The 19,934-nt window shown below is 45.0% G+C and overlaps 1 long non-coding RNA gene across 2 annotated transcripts; it reads right to left on the bottom strand.

Annotated features, from left to right (window-relative positions):
* Window positions 1-16,880: 16,880 nt before the first annotated feature.
* On the bottom strand, window positions 16,881-19,171 carry LOC123082885 (uncharacterized). 2 transcript variants are annotated; one of them, XR_006439142.1, is made up of 4 exons: window positions 18,586-19,171; window positions 18,397-18,485; window positions 18,036-18,131; window positions 16,881-17,131 (listed from the first exon to the last, which is right to left on the bottom strand). It is a non-coding gene; the product is annotated as an uncharacterized lncRNA (long non-coding RNA). The 2 variants fall into 2 exon arrangements; XR_006439141.1 differs by having other exon boundaries at window positions 16,881-17,135; window positions 18,586-19,170.
* Between the last annotated feature and the right edge of the window lie 763 nt (window positions 19,172-19,934).

Genomic DNA, 19,934 nt, shown 5'->3' with positions numbered 1-19,934 from the left:
CGCCGCGACTGGACTGACGTCCCGTGCGTGCCCACCGTGGCCACGCCTAGCACGCGCCCCTCCCCGTGCGTGCCCACCGTGGCCGCCTCCTCCCGCTGCTACCCCCGGACGCCTCCACCGCCCCGTCCGCTTTCGCCCCTGCCCCGCTTGCGGTTCCCGCAGTGGCTACCGCCGCTCGCCGTCCCACCTCCGCCCCTTGGTCACGGTTCGGCGAACACTCGCCGCGCCCTGGGTCTCCCTTCGGGCGCCCACGCCCGAGCGCCCGCACCGCTGCCCGTTTACCCGGGCCACTATGGCCTCTAAGCCAATGACGAAGGGGCCCCACGCCCCCAGAGAACGTGTCTGTTAAAAAAAGGAGTTAAAAAATATAAAAAAATAAATCAATAATAAATAATAATAATAATTAATTAATTGATTAACTAATTAATTAACTTAATTAATTCTGATTAACTTAGCTAATTAAGATTAATTAATCTAATGACTAATTAACCTAATTAACTACTGTTAATTAGCTAACAGAGTATGACAGTGGGGCCCACCCCCTATTAACACTAATTAGGTTAATTGAAATGTTTAATTAAAAATGTGTCACTGACCAGTGGGACCCACTGGTCAGGTTGACTAGTCAACCCTGTTGACTGCTGACGTCAGCATGACCTCATGCTGATGTCATAAATCCATTTTCGAATTAAATAAAATAATTAATTAAATTCCAGAAATTAATAAAATCTTTAGAAAAATCATATCTTTTAATCCGTAACTCGGATTAAATTATTTTCAACATGAAAGTTGCTCAGAACGATGAGACGAACCCGGATGCGCAGCCCGTTCGTCCGCCACGCGTCCCTAACCTATCGAACTCGCAACTTTCCCCCTTCGGCTCCTCTGCCCGAAAACGCGAAACACCGGGGATACTTTCCCGGATGTTTCCCTCCTTCATCGGTATCACCTCATACTACGTTAGGGCACCCCTAGCACCGATACTTATCATATCACGCATCGCTATGCATCTGTTTGCTTAAATATTTATTGTTTCTTCCCCGTCTTCTCTCGCTAGACACCGAGACCGACGCCGCTGCTACCCAGTACGACTACGGTGTTGACGACCCCTCTCTCTTGCCAGAGCAACCAGGCAAGCCCTCCCCTTGATCACCAGATATCGCCTATTCTTCTCTATACTGCTTGCATTAGAGTAGTGTAACATGTTACTGCTTTCTGTTAATCCTATTATGATGCATAGCCTGACATTGTTGCTACATCTGTTGATACCTTACCTGCAATCCTAAATACTTAGTATAGGATGCTAGTTTATCATCATTGGCCCTACATCCTTGTCAGTCTGCTTGCTATACTATTGGGCCGTGATCACTCGGGAGGTGATCACGGGTATATACTATACATACATTCATACTATACAGATGGTGACTAAAGTCGGGTCAGCTCGAGGAGTACCCGCAAGTGATTCTGATGAGGGGGCTGAAAGGACAGGTGGCTCTATCCCGGTAGAGGTGGGCCTGGGTTCCCGACGGCCCCCGACTGTTACTTTGTGGCGGAGCGGCAGGGCAGGTTGAGACCACCTAGGAGACAGGTGGGCCTGGCCCTGGTCGGCGTTCGCGGATACTTAACACGCTTAACGAGATCTTGGTATTTGATCTGAGTCTGGCCATTTGGTCTATACGCACTAACCATCTACGTGGGAGTAGTTATGGGTATCCCGGCGTCGTGGTATCAGCCCAAGCCTTCTTAACGTCAGCAACGGAGCGGCGCGCGCCGGATTGGACCGCGTAATGTGACTTCCTTTGTAATGGAGGTTGCTAGGTCTGCTTCCGGCCGCCCTCGCAACGTGTAGGTGTGCAATGGGCGATGGGCCCAGACCCCTGCGCGCATAGGATTTAGACCGGCGGGCTGACCTCTCTGTTGTGCCTAGGTGGGGCTGCGACGTGTTGATCTTCCGAGGCCGGGCATGACCCAGGAAAGTGTGTCCGGCCAAATGGGATCGAGCGTGTTGGGTTATGTGGTGCACCCCTGCAGGGAAGTTAATCTATTCGAATAGCCGTGATCTTCGGTAACAGGATGACTTGGAGTTGTACCATGACCTTATGACAACTAGAACCGGATACTTAATAAAACACATCCTTCCAAGTTCCACAGACAACCCGGTGATCGCTTTTCCACAGGGCGACGAGGGGAGGATCGCCGGGTAGGATTATGCTATGCGATGCTACTTGGAGATGCTACTTGGAGATGCTACTTGGAGGACTTCAATCTACTCTCTTCTACATGCTGTGAGACGGAGGCTGCCAGAAGCGTAGTCTTTGATAGGACTAGCTATCCCCCTCTTATTCTGGCATTCTGCAATTCAGTCCACTGATATGGCCTCCTTACACATATACCCATGCATATGTAGTGTAGTTCCTTGCTTGCGAGTACTTTGGATGAGTACTCACGGTTGCTTTCTTCCCCCCTTTCCCCCTTTCCTTTATTTCTGGTTGTCGCAACCAGATGCTGGAGTCCAGGAGCCAGACGCCACCTTCGACGACGACTCCTACTACGCTGGAGGTGCCTACTACTACGTGCAGCCCGCTGACGACGACCAGGAGTAGTTTAGGAGGATCCCAGGCAGGAGGCATGCGCCTCTTTCGATTTGTATTCCAGTTTGTGCTAGCCTTCTTAAGGCAAACTTGTTTAACTTATGTTTGTACTCAGATATTGTTGCTTCCGCTGACTCGTCTATGATCGAGCATTTGTATTCGAGCCCTCGAGGCCCCTGGCTTGTATTATGATGCTTGTATGACTTATTTATGTTTTAGAGTTGTGTCGTGATATCTTCCCGTGAGTCCCTGATCTTGATCGTACACGTTTGCGTGCATGATTAGTGTACGATTGAATCGGGGGCGTCACAAGTTGGTATTAGAGCCGACTGCCTGTAGGAATCCCCCTTTCCAACTCCTTGGCCGAAGTTGAGTCTAGTCGTTGAAAACCTTTTACTAACATGGCTGTGTGGCTTACGGGCCCACGTCGCCATTGGGTGGTATTAGGATCTTTTACTCCTTGACCTTTACTCTGGGACTCTGATCTCTCCTCTATTCGGGTTAAATGAATTTTTCTAAATCTAACATTAGGATCTCGTTATCACTTTCACCCGGAGAGCCCCTTATTACTAATGATCGTCTGCTGCACCAGAAGACCCTGAAGATGCTCTCCGCTGTTAACTCGAGAACTTGTGTTCATCGCTTTTGCAATTCCCCTTCCACCGTAAACCCTTATGGATAACTACTTGCAGTTGTTATTCTTACATTCATCCCCAGTTGGTCTTGTTATTACAAGATACCCCGTAACACTCGTCGTTGTTTGATAATCCTTTGAGCTTACTGCCCTGCTGTTCTTTGTCACCTGAATACCCCTACAGTTAATTCTCGCACTTATCGAGTATCCGCTCATCCCCTAGTTGATCATGTGTTTCACAAAAGTCTTTGAAATATCATTCGATCTTCTGAAAATCCTCAGCAACCTATTGCTCTGGAATTTCTTGTTTGCTTTCATTATGATTAATCCCATAAGTTTGGTAATCTTATTGGCATCCATTGTCATTATCTTTTGAGTCCGTTGATTCAATATGTTGTGAATGCTTGCAATCCTCAATCAGATCCTAGAATTCATCCTTCCGGCTCAGACGCCATTTTTAAACATGAGCTGGGTCTCGACCAATCAAGTTGCCGTTGATTGTAACCCCCTATGTCTATTCGGCTATCCATCTATGATCAGAGCGTCTGCTTCTGATCCTTCGTTTTGGAAATCATAATTCCTTTGTTATCTAAGCATCAAATTATTTCGATGTTCTATAATCCGATGCATTTGCATTCTTTCTTCCTCTGATTGAGTACCGATACTCACATCAGTCCTGTTGTGGACCGCCATACCCATTGTCGGGTTATTATCCGACAGTGTCCTTCACAACCAAAATTCTTATGAGTTCTTTACCCGATATATAATGCCTTTGGTAAATGGTATCCTCTTGAAGCTTGTGGTATATGTTCCTAAGAAGCCCCGATGGTTTGAACCAATGCCTTCCCTAATATGTGCAAACCCGAAAGATTTCACGGGTCATACTTATTTGGTATTGCACCAGGCAAAACTTCCCACAACTAATGTCATTTTCGAAATACGAGAGGTCAATGTAAGGTTATGCATTGAGGAAGTGGGAGTCGACCTTGAACCTTTGTGTTCATGCCCATGGAAACAATGTAGATCGTATCATTAAAGCTTCTCTTCAAATAAATATTTCCTTGGTATAAGTTTATCTTATATCTAAGATCTGGCATTTTGCAATCGTTGTTCCGGCCATGTTCTCCTTTAAATACCATTTCTCGGACAAGTTGAAGTACTTGTCTTCTGCAGATCTTTGCACCTGTCCAACCTTTACTCTGATCTACCATCGAGTATTACACTCTGGTATCTCAAAAATATCATGGAACTGCATAACTTTTTATGGGTTCTTCGTCAACTGTTATTTCTCACCGATTCCAATTTTCCTAGGTTCTGGGTTGTCGTCAATCGAGAACACCGATATGTGCACCGAGTCTGCACTACGGTTCAATAACTCTAAGTAATCTTCGTTGCTTATGAGTTTATTAATCCTTCAAGTCACTCCTAGCCTGGCCGGCTATATCATTATCATGCTAAATTTTAACTGTGCTACCTGCTCTTTATTCCCAGAGCACAATTTTTTTTTTGACGATGGGCTAAGCTTACGTCGACTTTCCTCGTCATACCATGTTGCCTTGAACATCAAGCTTGATTCCGAGATAGTGTTATATCCGTGGTTTCAATAACTTTTCGCTCCATCCTTCCTCTTGCTTGATGTTGTCGATGAGCAATTATATCTTCATGAAACCTCTCGACAAAGGTGTCGTGATCATCATCAACATTTTGAGCTCTTCCAGGATATCAATCAATTTCATGATGTGAAATAGCATCCTTTGACCCCGATGATTTGAATTATCATCCACAACATTCTTGCATTCCCTCCAACACAAAACTTGTTCTTGTTTTGTGTTATACCTTGAGTTCCTGGTAATCCAACTTGTCGTATGTCCTATCTTGGAGTATTACCATCTTTTGTGACAAGAAGGTCGCGAGAATTGCTCCACCTCTTAGAAATTCTCGGTATGATGATACTTCTCACCATCACCATTCTTCCTTGGTCCCCGTGTTGTTTTTAACCAGGATACCAATATGCTACCGATGTTGTTTGAGTTCTGTACTTCTAGCAACCCTATTGCTTTGAAGTTAACGATCGACAGTTCGTCCTTAGACTGTTGGTTATTGAATCATCACTCTAACATTGAGCTTGCTGCCTAAGGACATACTTCGGGCACACCTTTCAACTAATGATTGATGGTGTATGTTTTCCTAGAGCATACAACATTATATCATTTGAACTGACAAATGTTATCCCCTTGTTCACATAATTGTGGAAATCCATCCTTTTGGAAATCTTGAGGAATTGTCACTGAGTCCATCAGCCACCTCATCGTCCTCTCCTTGGTTAAATGATGAACTCTTGTTTCGGAACTCGCTTCCATAGTTCATTTCCTTAAAATCTTACAATGTCAACTCGTCAATTGTGTTGCACCTTTTCTTCTCAGGCATCCCGAGTCTAAGGTATCTTGACACCAATCAGATTTGAATCTCAGTCAGATATGATGGTTGGAACATATTTTCAAGAGTTATAACATTGGTCCCTATATGCCCCGGTAAGGTGATGTCATGCCTAGCACACCGGACCAGAGGACCTAGTGTTATAGTTTCCTTTGTAACAAGGTTAATCATTTTTCCATGAGGAAACTGAATGCCTGTTTAATGAGTTTATCCTGATGGATCCTTTGTCTATCCAAAATCCGATTTTTGCTTGAAGACCATGTCAATGCTATCTCGAAGCATGTCTGTGGTACTCCGATTTTCAACAAGAACATTTAAAGCCCAATGCTAAATGCTTCTTGATCAATTATCCAAACACCGTTATATGGGTAATGTCATGAAAATTTCTCTTCCCTTTCCTAAAGGGGTTTTCTATGTTATATCCCGTCATGAATATCATGCGTTGCTTGCCCTTGGGAAGGATATACCCCCTGATATATGTGTTTAAACACATTTTCCTTTCCATTGTTCTGTTTAATCTGATAATCTTATTTTCCTTTCCATTGGTTGGTTTAACCTTTCTTGAGGTCTATATAATCTAAGCAGTATTATTCTCCTGCTTATGTAAACACCTCGGTGTACAACTCTGTCAGTAAGACCATGTTACTATTGTTGATGACATTTCAGTAACCACTGATGGACGAGAACTTTGCCTATTGGTCCGCCTCGTTTCAACGAGCAAGAAAATGGTTCTCCTTGTCCCTCACCTTGGTACCGATGTAGTTGCTGACATATAACTGACAGGCTAACCTCTGACACTTGCATGATCGTGCAAGACATCACCGCCTTCCTACTTTTAACCCACATGGTGGGCCCATAACCCACAGTTCCACAGGATCGAAACCTGACTCTCTTGTACAACCTGATGTCGAAGTTATTCCTCGTGCTTGACTTTGTATGTAATTCACGGGCCACTTGCCTGTTGATCTATTCTGGTATCAGACACAATACTTATTCCCGTTGCTCTGAACCCCTTTCGCACTCTGCTTCAGGCAATGAATGATTGCCTATCCGCTTGAAACTTCTTATTACACCGTCTTACTTTGCTCTCGATGTGTGTCATTTGTTCAACTCAAGAGATACTCATATGTTCATTCTTGGGATACCCCCAGATGAATTTCCCTTATAACATCCTATCATTGTAGAGCTGCCCCTTACCTATTCGTAAGTACGATGGAGTTCCCCGAAGAAAGGACGACAACTTCATCATGATGCTTTGGAATAAAGAATTGAAGACATCAACGAAAGGGATTAACTTCTTCAAGAAGATCCATTAGAATAACCAGGACTTTCCCCCTTACTCCCCTCTTAAATCTCGGGACGAGATTTCTTGTAGTGGAGGAGAATTGTGACGCCCGGATAAGCAAGCTACAGTAACCTCTGCTAATGACACCATGTCACCTCCGTTACTGTCGCTAATCTCGCGTTAGTTCAAAACGATTCGAATTCAAATTTGAATTTTTGGCAAACAAACAAAGTTTTCAAACTTTAAAACAAAATGTTCGGACCGTGTCAAATATTGCATAGATAATTATGGTGAAGTAAACACATTTTTAGAAAATGCATAAATATTTTAAATTGAATAAAACAGAAAGGAAAATAAATAAAAAGAAACAAATGAAAGGAAAACAAAACAAAACAAAAACAACAGACCCCCCCCCCGCTGGGCCAAGTGGCCCAGCTGGCCTCCGCCGCCCGAACGGGCCGGCCCAACCGGCCAAAGGCCCAATCGGCCAACCCCACTCCTCTCCTTATCCCCCCTGCAACCCTAGCCGCCACCCCACTCGTCCACTCCCCCCCCCACTCGCTCCTCCCACGTTCCCCTCTCTCCCTCGTCTGGATCGAGGTAGGGGAGCCAGATCCCGCGTCGCCGGCGTCGCCCGTCACCACCCCCTCCCCCTCGCCGGACGCCTCCTCGCCTCACCCCGAGTCGCCCCGACGCCCGTCCACGCGCCGCCCTCGATCTGGAGTTGGGACTCGGTCCCGACGCCACCACCGCTTGGAGTCCCCCCTCACCGGAATCACGTCGCCACACCGCTCGTCCCTGCCGCCCGTCGCCGGCGCTCCCCCACCGGACTGCCTCCTCTACGCCGTCGTCGTCGTCTTCCTCCTCAACCCCCTGCTGCCTAGACCCCACCATCCCACGGTGAGCTCCTGTGCCGAGCGCGCCACCCCTCCGTCCTGTGTCCGCCCCGCCCTCACTGTGGCCCTCGCGCCCCCTGGCCGTGCTCCGACCGGCTCCGGCCGCACCCATGGCCGTGCCCCCGCGCTCCCTCTCGTCCTCTCCCCGCACCCGCCGTACGCCCGATGCTACCCCGTGGCCGCGGCCTTCGCGCCGCGACTGGACCGACGTCCCGCGCGTGCCCACCGTGGCCGCGCCTAGCACGCGCCCCTCCCCGTGCGCGCCCACCGTGGCCGCCTCCCCCCGCTGCTACCCCCGGACGCCTCCACCGCCCCGTCCGCTTTTGCCCCTGCCCTGCTTGCGGTTCCCGCAGTGCCTGCCGCCGCTCGCCGTCCCACCTCCGCCCCTTGGTCACGGTCCGGCGAACACTCGCCGCGCCCTGGGTCTCCCTTCAGGCGCCCACGCCCGAGCGCCCGCACCGCTGCCCATTTACCCGGGACACTATGGCCTCTAAGCCAATGACGAAGGGGCCCACGCCCTCAGAGAACGTGTCTGTTAAAAAAAGGAGTTAAAAAATATAAAAAATAAATCAATAATAAATAATAAATAATAATTAATTAATTAACTAATTAATTAACTTAATTAATTCTGATTAACTTAGCTAATTAAGATTAATTAATCTAATGACTAATTAACCTAATTAACTACTGTTAATTAGCTAACAGAGTATGACAGTGGGGCCCACCCCTATTAACACTAATTAGGTTAATTAAAATGTTTAATTAAAAATGTGTCACTGACCAGTGGGACCCACTGGTCAGGTTGACCAGTCAACCCTGTTGACTGCTGACGTCAGCATGACCTCATGCTGATGTCATAAATCCATTTTCGAATTAAATAAAATAATTAATTAAATTCCAGAAATTAATAAATCTTTAGAAAATCATATCTTTTAATCCGTAACTCGGATTAAATTATTTTCAACATGAAAGTTGCTCAGAACGACGAGACGAACCCGGATGCGCAGCCTGTTCGTCCGCCACGCGTCCCTAACCTATCGAACTCGCAACTTTCCCCCTTCGGCTCCTTTGCCCGAAAATGCGAAACACCGGGGATACTTTCCCGGATGTTTCCCCCCTTCACCGGTATCACCTCATACTGCGTTAGGGCACCCCTAGCACCGATACTTATCATATCATGCATCGCTATGCATCTGTTTGCTTAAATATTTATTGTTTCTTCCCCGTCTTCTCTCGCTAGACACTGAGACCGACGCCGCTGCTACCCAGTACGACTACGGTGTTGACGACCCCTCTCTCTTGCCAGAGCAACCAGGCAAGCCCTCCCCTTGATCACCAGATATCGCCTATTCTTCTCTATACTACTTGCATTAGAGTAGTGTAGCATGTTACTGCTTTCCGTTAATCCTATTCTGATGCATAGCCTGAATTGTTGCTACATCTGTTGATACCTTACCTGCAATCCTAAATACTTAGTATAGGATGCTAGTTTATCATCATTGGCCCTACATCCTTGTCAGTCTGCTTGCTATACTATTGGGCCGTGATCACTCGGGAGGTGATCATGAGTATATACTATACATACATTCATACTATACAGATGATGACTAAAGTCGGGTCAGCTCGAGGAGTACCCGCAAGTGATTCTGATGAGGGGGCTGAAAGGACAGGTGGCTCCATCCCGGTAGAGGTGGGCCTGGGTTCCCGACGGCCCCCGACTGTTACTTTGTGGCGGAGCGGCAGGGCAGGTTGAGACCACCTAGGAGACAGGTGGGTCTGGCCCTGGTCGGCGTTCGCGGATACTTAACACGCTTAACGAGATCTTGGTATTTGATCTGAGTCTGGCCATTTGGTCTATACGCACTAACCATCTACGTGGGAGTAGTTATGGGTATCCCGGCGTCGTGGTATCAGCCGAAGCCTTCTTGACGTCAGCGACGGAGCGGCGCGCGCCGGATTGGGCCGCATAACGTGACTTCCTTTGTAATGGAGGTTGCTAGGTCTGCTTCCGGCCGCCCTCGCAACGTGCAGGTGTGCAATGGGCGATGGGCCCAGACCCCTGCGTGCATAGGATTTAGACCGGTGGGCTGACCTCTCTGTTGTGCCTAGGTGGGGCTGCGACGTGTTGATCTTCCGAGGCCGGGCATGACCCAGGAAAGTGTGTCCGGCCAAATGGGATCGAGCGTGTTGGGTTATGTGGTGCACCCCTGCAGGGAAGTTAATCTATTCGAATAGCCGTGATCTTCGGTAACAGGACGACTTGGAGTTGTACCTTGACCTTATGACAACTAGAACCGGATACTTAATAAAACACATCCTTCCAAGTTCCACAGACAACCCGGTGATCGCTTTTCCATAGGGCGACGAGGGGAGGATCGCGGGTAGGATTATGCTATGCGATGCTACTTGGAGATGCTACTTGGAGATGCTACTTGGAGGACTTCAATCTACTCTCTTCTACATGCTGCGAGACGGAGGCTGCCAGAAGCGTAGTCTTCGATAGGACTAGCTATCCCCCTCTTATTCTGGCATTCTGCAGTTCAGTCCACTAATATGGCCTCCTTACACATATACCCATGCATATGTAGTGTAGTTCCTTGCTTGCGAGTACTTTGGATGAGTACTCACGGTTGCTTTCTTCCCCCCTTTCCCCCTTTCCTTTCTTTCTGGTTGTCGCAACCAGATGCTGGAGTCCAGGAGCCAGACGCCACCTTCGACGACGACTCCTACTACGCTGGAGGTGCCTACTACTACGTGCAGCCCGCTGACGACGACCAGGAGTAGTTTAGGAGGATCCCAGGCAGGAGGCCTGCGCCTCTTTCGATTTGTATTCCAGTTTGTGCTAGCCTTCTTAAGGAAAACTTGTTTAACTTATGTCTGTACTCAGATATTGTTGCTTCCGCTGACTCGTCTATGATCGAGCATTTGTATTCGAGCCCTCGAGGCCCCTGGCTTGTATTATGATGCTTGTATGACTTATTTATGTTTTAGAGTTGTGTTGTGATATCTTCCCGTGAGTCCCTGATCTTGATCGTACACGTTTGCGTGCATGATTAGTGTACGATTGAATCGGGGGTGTCACAATAAACCAGTGCGGCTGCCCTTCGCTCGGCGAGGTGGGACTAAACGTAGCGCATAGCGGGTGGCAGCGCACGGGCATTAGTACCGGTTGGAGGCTCCAACCGGTACTAATGTGTTGCCCTTTAGTACCGGTTGGAGCCACCAACCGGTACTAAAGGCTCCCCCTATATATACTCCATGTACGAAAAATCAGTTATCGTCGCCACTTCGTTCCACTTCTCGCGCGAGACATCGATCTAGCAGACGCCGCCGCCGCCGCGCCACCGTGCCCTCGCCCTCGCCACCCCCGCCGCCCGTCATCGTCGTCGCCGCGCGCCCCCGCCGCCCGTCGTCGTCGCCGCCCCCGCCGCGCCCGTCTCGTCGCCATCCCCGGCCGCCGCCGGCCCGTCTTGTCGCCGTCCCCGGCCGCCGCCGCCCGTCTCGTCGCCGTCCCCGGCCCCCGCCGCCCGTCGTCGCTGCCCCCGCCACCCGTACGCGCCCGCCCCACTCCATACACACACACGCGCGCACACACACACACACACACACTACACACACACACACACACACTACACACACACACTACACACACACACACACACATACACTATCTAATTTATTTTTAGAATGTTAGAAATGTTATCATCGATGAATTAGAAATATGTTAATGTTTAGTTGAACTAGTTGAATTAATATATAGAACGAACTAGTTTATTTTTAGTAAATGCTTAGTTGAACTAATTGAATTAATATAACTAGTTTATTTTTAGTAAATGCTTAGTTGAACTAGTTGAATTGATATATATAACTAGTTTATTTTTAGTAAATGCTTAGTTGAACTAGTTGAATTAATATAATAACTAGTTTATTTTTAGTAAATATAATGCTTAGTTGAACTAGTTGAATTAATATATAGAACTAGTTTATTTTTAGTAAATGCTTAGTTGAACTAGTTGAATTAATATATAGAACTAGTTTATTTTTAGTAAATGCTTAGTTGAACTAATTGAATTAATATAACTAGTTTATTTTTAGTAAATGCTTAGTTGAACTAATTGTATTAATATAACTAGTTTATTTTTAGTAAATGCTTAGTTGAATTAATAAAAGTAGTTGAATTAATTGAATTAGTAAGTGTTTAGTTGAACTAGTTGAATTAATATATAGAACTAGTTTATTTTTAGTAAATGCTTACTTTGAACTAGTTGAATTAATATAACTAGTTTATTTTTAGTAAATGTTTAGTTGAACTAGTTGAATTAATATATAGAACTAGTTTATTTTTAGTAAGTGCTTACTTTGAACTAGTTGAATTAATATAACTAGTTTATTTTTAGTAAATGTTTAGTTGAACTAGTTGAATTGATATATAGAACTAGTTTATTTTTAGTAAATGCTTACTTTGAACTAGTTGAATTAATATAACTAGTTTATTTTTAGTAAATGTTTAGTTGAACTAGTTGAATTAATATATAGAACTAGTTTATTTTTAGTAAATGCTTAGTTGAACTAATTGAATTAATATAACTAGTTTATTTTTAGTAAATGCTTAGTTGAATTAATAGAAGTAGTTGAATTAATTGAATTAGTAAGTGTTTAATATTTCGCCTAATATGAACATAGGAAATGTCGTCTGACGACGAAAAAAAATTCATTATGTGCGAATACTGTGAAGACCAGCGCGGCCAATGCGACAGAAATTTCCTTGTTGATGGTAGGCGATTCAGCATCAAGCTGGATGAGACTTTCGAATTCGATACAGTAAGTCACAATGACAAGTCTGTTTTCGTAATTAAGCATGACTTATATATGCTTCATTTGCCTGACTTATAATTTTTAATTTTTACTATTCTACTAGCGCATCCCCTGCCATGCAAGAATTTTTGTCTTGGATAAGATAGGTTTCAAAGATATGGAAACTATGGAGGTAAAGAGAGCTTACCTGAAAACTGAGCATGATGGTTATACTTTCAACGTCAAAGTATACAATGCACACACGTACACCTATTTTGAATGCAAAACTTGGCAAGCACTATGCAAGGCTTATGCATTTGAGCCTGGTATGGTTATCACCTTTGATATTCGTCCGGAAGATGATATTGAAGGTAATAGAGACATATGGGTCGATGTGCAGACGCCTCCAGTTCTACCATTATGTGAGTTCTTCTCAACTATATTTTTATCTTTGATATTGCTTATTCAAAAATAACTGACAACTAATTTCTATTGACAGCTTATCTCCATTCAACCAAACATGTCCAGCGCTTGGTAGACAGGACCTACTACTGTCCCGGCGCTGAACTAAACTACGAGGAGATAAGTCATTATGTTTCATGGCTTGAGGATCTTCATACTGTCAAGACAAATTTTCTTCTTGCACTTAGAAATGTTAGTACTCAAAACGTGCGACCAATAGTGATGGTATTGAACTACGGTCACATCTATTTAGGAATGATGGTAAGATATTTACTATTTGTCCTCAGTGCATATTTTGCATACATTTTTTTTTGCTAAACTTTCATTGCTAACTATATTAATTAAGTACTATACAATGTTCTTCAACAGGGACTCCCGATGACAGTTGTGCCTCAGGGGATCGAGATTAAAGGTCAGATGTCAATTGTTAGCTTACAGCCAAGATATCCTGCATTGCACATGAATGCATTCAAGATTTCTAGAAGCGATGAATGCTTAATAGTGAAAGATTGGAGGAAAATTGTTAATGATCGTAGAGAAGTACTAGGAGGCAGCAATGAGAAGCGCAGCCCACGATTAGGAGACAGGTTCATCGGCATGCTCCAGTATGATCAATCAGGAGAGCTATACATGTTCTATGCTATTTTACCAGAGAGAGAGTAGCTAGCAGGAGTGATTTAGCTAGTTCTTCATGCTGCTCTTAATTAGTACTTGTCCTTTCATGTCCGTGTTCTTCATTCTGAACTTAAGTGATTTGCTTTTGTGGTGTTATATATGAACGCTTATATCATGACAATCATGTTGAACTCGATGATTGGTTCTACTAGAAATTCTATATATATATATATATATATATATATATATATATATATATATAGAATTTCTCATACTAAAAATGTTCTCGTCAATGTATAGAAATGTTCTCATACTAAAAAAAATAGGATGCCCTCATGCAGGGTATGAATAGATCTTACGATATAGGAAGGTTCTAATGAGCCTGTAAGTTCCTGTTTTGATCACCATGTTACAGCTGATGTTAGAATAACACCAAAGTGTATCATCAAATATGGAGTGACTCGATACTATCGTGGTCTATAGGAAGGTTCTGGTAGACAAAAAATAGGGTTCCCATATGCGGGTATGCATGGTTCGGACAATGTAAAATGGAGGCTCGTGTGTAATCTAACAATGTGGTGATACTTTGTACCGCTCTCCCCGTTGCTAAAAATCCTCTCTATCTATCTATCTATCTACTAAATCGTCACATGCATATGGTTTTGACCATGCGAAGAAGAATACTCGCCTATCCATATACATATGGTATTGACACGTCTCGTTCATGGCGAGCAAATGACATGACAAGGGGACGATTCGGTGCTACGGTATCAGTTGTCTATGACACCAACATACGTTTCTGGCATCGTTGTCCTCACGCATCTCAGAGGGGTAGCTCAATTGGTGTGCGCGAGGTTATAACACAATATAAAGGAGGTTTCTCCATCGGTGAGATGGTGGTGCTGTTTGGTTCTTTCGGGAGATGCCTAATCATGCACACGCGAGGCTGATTGGCAATGGAAAAAAAGGAGCAACTGTCCCGTGGGTGACGCGATGAGTTTACACCCCGTACTGCAAGGTTCCTTACGTGCAATAGAGGGTTCCCCCCATCGGAGTGGGTGGGGTTCCGACAATAAAGAAGGACGGTTCTCGCTCTCGAGATGGCGGGGACTGGTGGGGGCGCATGGGTGGGGTTCCGGCATCGCTGTCCCCGCAAATGTTCGTCACACATCTCAGAGGGGTAGCTCAAATTGGTGTGCGCGAGGGTATAACACAATATAAAGGAGGGTTCTCCATCGGTGAGATGGGGGTGTTGTTTGGTTCTTTTGGGAGATGCCTAATCACGCACACGCGAGGCTGATTGGGAATGGAAAGAAGGGGCAACTGTCCCGTGGGTGACCCGATGAGTTTACACCCCTGCCGCGAAGAAGAAGACTTGCATATTCATATACATATGGTTTTGACACGTCTCATTCATGACAAGAAAATGACATGACAGGGAGGCGATTCGGTGCTACGGGATCAAATGTCTATGAAACCAACATCTGAGAGAGGTAGCTCAATTTGTGTGCGCAAGGTTATAACACAATATAAAGGAGGGTCTCCATTCGGTGAGATGGTGGTGTTTGTTTGGTTCTTTTGGGAGATGCCTAATCATGCACACGCGAGCCTGATCGTGAATGGAAAATAAGGGGCAACTGTCCCATGGGTGACGCGATGAGTTTACACCCCTACTGCAAGGTTCCTTACCCACAACAGAGGGTTCCCCCCATCAGAGTGGGTGGGGTTCTGACAATAAAGAAGGACGGTTCTCGCTCTCGAGATGGCGGGGACTGGTGGGGGGGAGTGCATATAGGCGCATGGGTGGGGTTCCGGTATCGTTGTCCCCGCGAATGTTCCTCACGCTTCTCAGAGGGGTATCTCAATTGCTGTGCGCGAGGTTATAACACAATATAAATGAGGGTTCTCCATCGGTGAGATGGGGGTGTTGTTTGGTTCTTTTGGGAGATGTCTAATCATGCACACGCAAGGCTGATTGGGAATGAAAAAAAGGGGCAACTATCCTGTGGGTGTGACGTGATGAGTTTACACCCCTACTGCAAGGTTCCTTACACACAACAGAGGGTTCCCCCCATCGGAGTGGGTGGGGGTTCCGACAATGAAGAAGGACGGTTCTTGCTCTCGAGATGGCGGGGGACTAGGGGGTGGGAATGCATATAAGCGCGTGGGGGCTACATGGTTCCTTGCGCACAAAAAGAGGGTTCCCCCCCATTGGCGCGAGCGAGGTTCCGACAACAAAAAGGAGGGTTCTCTCTCTCGAGATGGCGGTTGCTCCCGGGGGGGGGGGGTATTGGAATGCATATAGGAGGTCTGGCGTCATATGCGTATGGTTTTGACCGTGCGGAGAAGAAGACTCGCTTATCCATATACATATGGTTTTGACACGTCTCGTCCATGACAAACAAATGACATGACAATGGGGTCGATTCAGTGCTACGGTATGAAATGTCTATGAAACCAACATCTATTTCTGGTATCGTTGTCCCTCGAATGTTCCTCACGCGTCTCAGAGGGGTTCCTCAATTGGTGTGCGTGAGGTTATAACGCAATAAAAAGGAGGGTTCTCCATCTTTGAGATGGGAGGGGGGGTGTCAACTCACTGCATCAAGAAATTACTTCTTCAAAAAATCTTGCACGCGCGTGATGTATGGAGTCTATTTTACCACCCCACGTATATAGATAGTTCAAAAAATCTTGCACGCGCGCGATGTATGGAGTCAAAAGAAGGTGCCCTCCAAGCAGTATGTGTGGTCATTGTAGTGCAAAACGGAGGTTCCTATGTATCGTTGCGGTGATACGTTGACGAGTGGTGTGCGGTGGAGAAAGGGTTCGCATGCACAGAAAGAAGGGCCCCCTCGTCGGGAATGAAAGGTTCTGACATTGTCATAGGACTGTTCGTGTGCACTACTGGTCAATCGCTCTCTCCCTCTTTCACCTCAACATCGGATATAATGCTAAACAGATGAGTAGGACGCTCGTGTATGGGTTGTTCTCACAATGCAAAATCAAGGTTCCACGTGACCTATCAATGCGGTCGATTGGGAGGGGGGGCATTCACCCATAAAATGGTTCCCAAACCTAACGATCGTGTGCACTTGAAATATAGCCGACCATCAGTGTTTAGATTATTTTATCAAATGAGACAGAACAGCCTGTTATACTTGACGTATCATAAAAGTTATTTGATCAAAGACATACAAGTTCTGAAGAAATAGCGTGCACAAAAAACATCAATCTGTTTTCCCTAGCTAAATCGGAGAATGGTATCAAAACACATTCAGTTAAATACTGCAATTTGCTTGCATCGAGCTTCTGATTCAAGGAAACAAGCATTGCATGGGTACACCTTGTAGTCGACGGCGATCCTGGGCTTGTCGGCGGGGCCAGGGATGACCTTAAAGGGCCACGGCTTCATATCCTACCTAATTGAAAACTGGAATTCAGAAGCCTAAAAACCATGGGAGCAAAGCAATGTATACAGAAATTGTTAAATATGCAGATAGATTCAGTGATCTGTTCTATAATACATATGGAAGATTACTGTTTGAAAATGCTAGAATAGTTTCTGCAATTCATATGGAAAATACATATGGAAATTGAATGCATGGCTTAATTCTACAATATCCACTGTTGGCATGTTCCAATTCATTCTATAATTTTGGGGAGTGCATGGCTTAATTCTATAATATAAAAAATGTGCAGACATATTAGTACACAGTAGTGTTGCCACTGTTGGTATTTATAATCCCCTCTAGATCACAACACGATTCTGTTAAAAAATCCTAGAGAATCAATATAGTATCTGGTGAAGGAATAAAAGGCAAACAGTAGGTATGTACTAGTAATCAACTAGACTGAATTGGAATGTCTGTACATATGACTATGACTGAATCTGATACATGATCAAACAGTAGGTATGTACTCCCTCCGTTCCTAAATATTTGTCTTTCTAGACATTTCAAATGACTACTACATACGGATGTATGTAGACATATTTTAGAGTGTAGATTCACTCATTTTGCTCCGTATGTAGTCACTTGTTGAAATACCTAGAAAGACAAGTATTTAGGAACGGAGGGAGTACTAATTAACTAGACAGTGCCCGAATGTCTGTACATATGACTATTACTGAATCTGAAACTGAAACATGCTTTCTGTTCAATCTGAAACTGCAGATGCTCTCTACTAATTTCACATATGGCCACTTGACAAAAAATTGAGTAAAAACATGAGCTGCTGCACTTTGAGGCCTACTGCTACAAGCTAGTATTAATTTCTAATTTTGTACGACAACACAAGATGAGCAGAGGGAGAGGATGGACCTAAGCTGCTGCTCATGTGATGAAGCTCCTCCTCCTCCTCCTAGGCGAGGACGATGGCTGCAATTGCTCAGCTTGTTCCCTCCAAATCGCTTGTCACTGCTAGACAGGAAGGATACACATACACGTTTTAGATCATTGTTTATCTCCACACGGCTCTACTTGAGTGAGAAACAATCTATATACTCTACTCAAATCCAATGAGTGTAAACGCTAGGGCAAAATTACTCCCTCCTTAATCAGTACAAGAACAAGACAGTGTAAAGTTTTTGAGAGAAAAATACATTTATAAGAAACAAGACAGTGAACAAGAACAAGACACGGTCTGTAGATTAGAAGAAGTGAGATGGGGATGAGGTGCTACCTGCTGCTGCTGCTGAACCATGGGAGGGGAGGAAGCAGAATGGTGGCCACGAGAGTGGAAGAGTAACCACACGTCGTGCACCTGCACGCCTGCCAAATCGAATCAAAAAGAACGAACAACATCAGCCTTACAAATCAAATCAAACCGAACGAACAGAGGCGTAGAGGGGGAAGAGACCACGTTGTGCACCTGCTTGGTCTGCTGGCGCGTGGCTGCGGGAGCCGTGGCGGATCTGGACCTGCTTGAGATGGTGGGTAGGTCGGAGCTCAGGGTGGGGACACGGTGATGGTGAAGGAGAGGTCGCCGGCGGCTGTGCCTTGAAGGGGACGGCGCACTCAGATGACAGGGGGCTAAGGATTACAGGGAGAGGGAAGCTGTAGCTGACGAGGGTGCGCCGCCGTGTGATCTTGCTGCCACCAGGATGTATCTGTTCCTCTCTCAGTGTCTCCCGGTCTCTCTCCTATGTGCGGACGAGTTTTACCAGAGGCAACATGCCCGCTCGTTTTTCCACGATGTTGGTCACGAGTCTGCTTTCCCACATATTGGCTGGCGCAGTGCTGGTGCCTGGTCACGGGTACGTCCCTGCTCCCATGTACTCCATGACGATGAAAAACGCTTGCCTGGGCACGACTGGCCGGCGCAGGGCTGGTACCGATGTCCATCCTGGAACCGTTCGGGAGGAAGGCGGGTGGTCCCTGCTGGACTGCGGCAGCCTAGTGCCTGCGCGGTGCTGCAGTCTTGCACGCAGCGTGGTCCATCCTTCCCTATAAAAGGAAATAAGCATCAAATGACATATAACATGAAAATGCAAAAGAGGTAAGAGGAGGGAACAGATCCCCACACGAACGAGCGCTTGTGATTGCAGCCGCGCCAGCGAAACTTTATATCTTTGCTTATATATATATATATATATATATATATATATATATATATATATATATATATATATATATAGGGAAAATGCATCCTACTACCGGGTGTAGTTACACCCATTTCTCATATACTACCATGTGGTAGTATATATTCTACTTTATTACTTTTAGTATGCTCATATATTATATCTAAGATACTCCAAAGCGAATTATGTGAAAAAATTGCATGTGAGTCCATGTTTTTATAATATTTGTGAAATACATACATATTTGTACGTAAAAAGGAGTATGCTCAAAATATACTACATATTACATAAAAAATAGTATATATACTACCTAAACATTATTACATACTACATACTACGCGTACATACTCTCCGATATGGTAGATACTACCTAGAACGTATGAAACAAAAGTGGGAGTAACTACACCCGGTAGTAGGAAAAATTTGTCCTATATATATATATATATATATATATATATATATATATATATATATATATATATATATATATATATATATATATATAACGTGTACAATGTGTAGTATCGTAAAATACCAGCAAACAAAAAAGAAATAAAATGGAAACACAAAATTAAATGAAAAAGAAATCATAAAACTAAAAAAACCCCAAACCTTATAGTACCGGTTGGTCTTATCAACC

The sequence above is a fragment of the Triticum aestivum genome, chromosome 4A (assembly GCF_018294505.1).
Source record: "Triticum aestivum cultivar Chinese Spring chromosome 4A, IWGSC CS RefSeq v2.1, whole genome shotgun sequence".
Classification (NCBI taxonomy): domain Eukaryota; kingdom Viridiplantae; phylum Streptophyta; class Magnoliopsida; order Poales; family Poaceae; genus Triticum; species Triticum aestivum.
The sequence above is the reverse complement of the archived record's forward strand: the minus strand, read 5'-3'. Positions and strand labels throughout refer to the sequence as shown.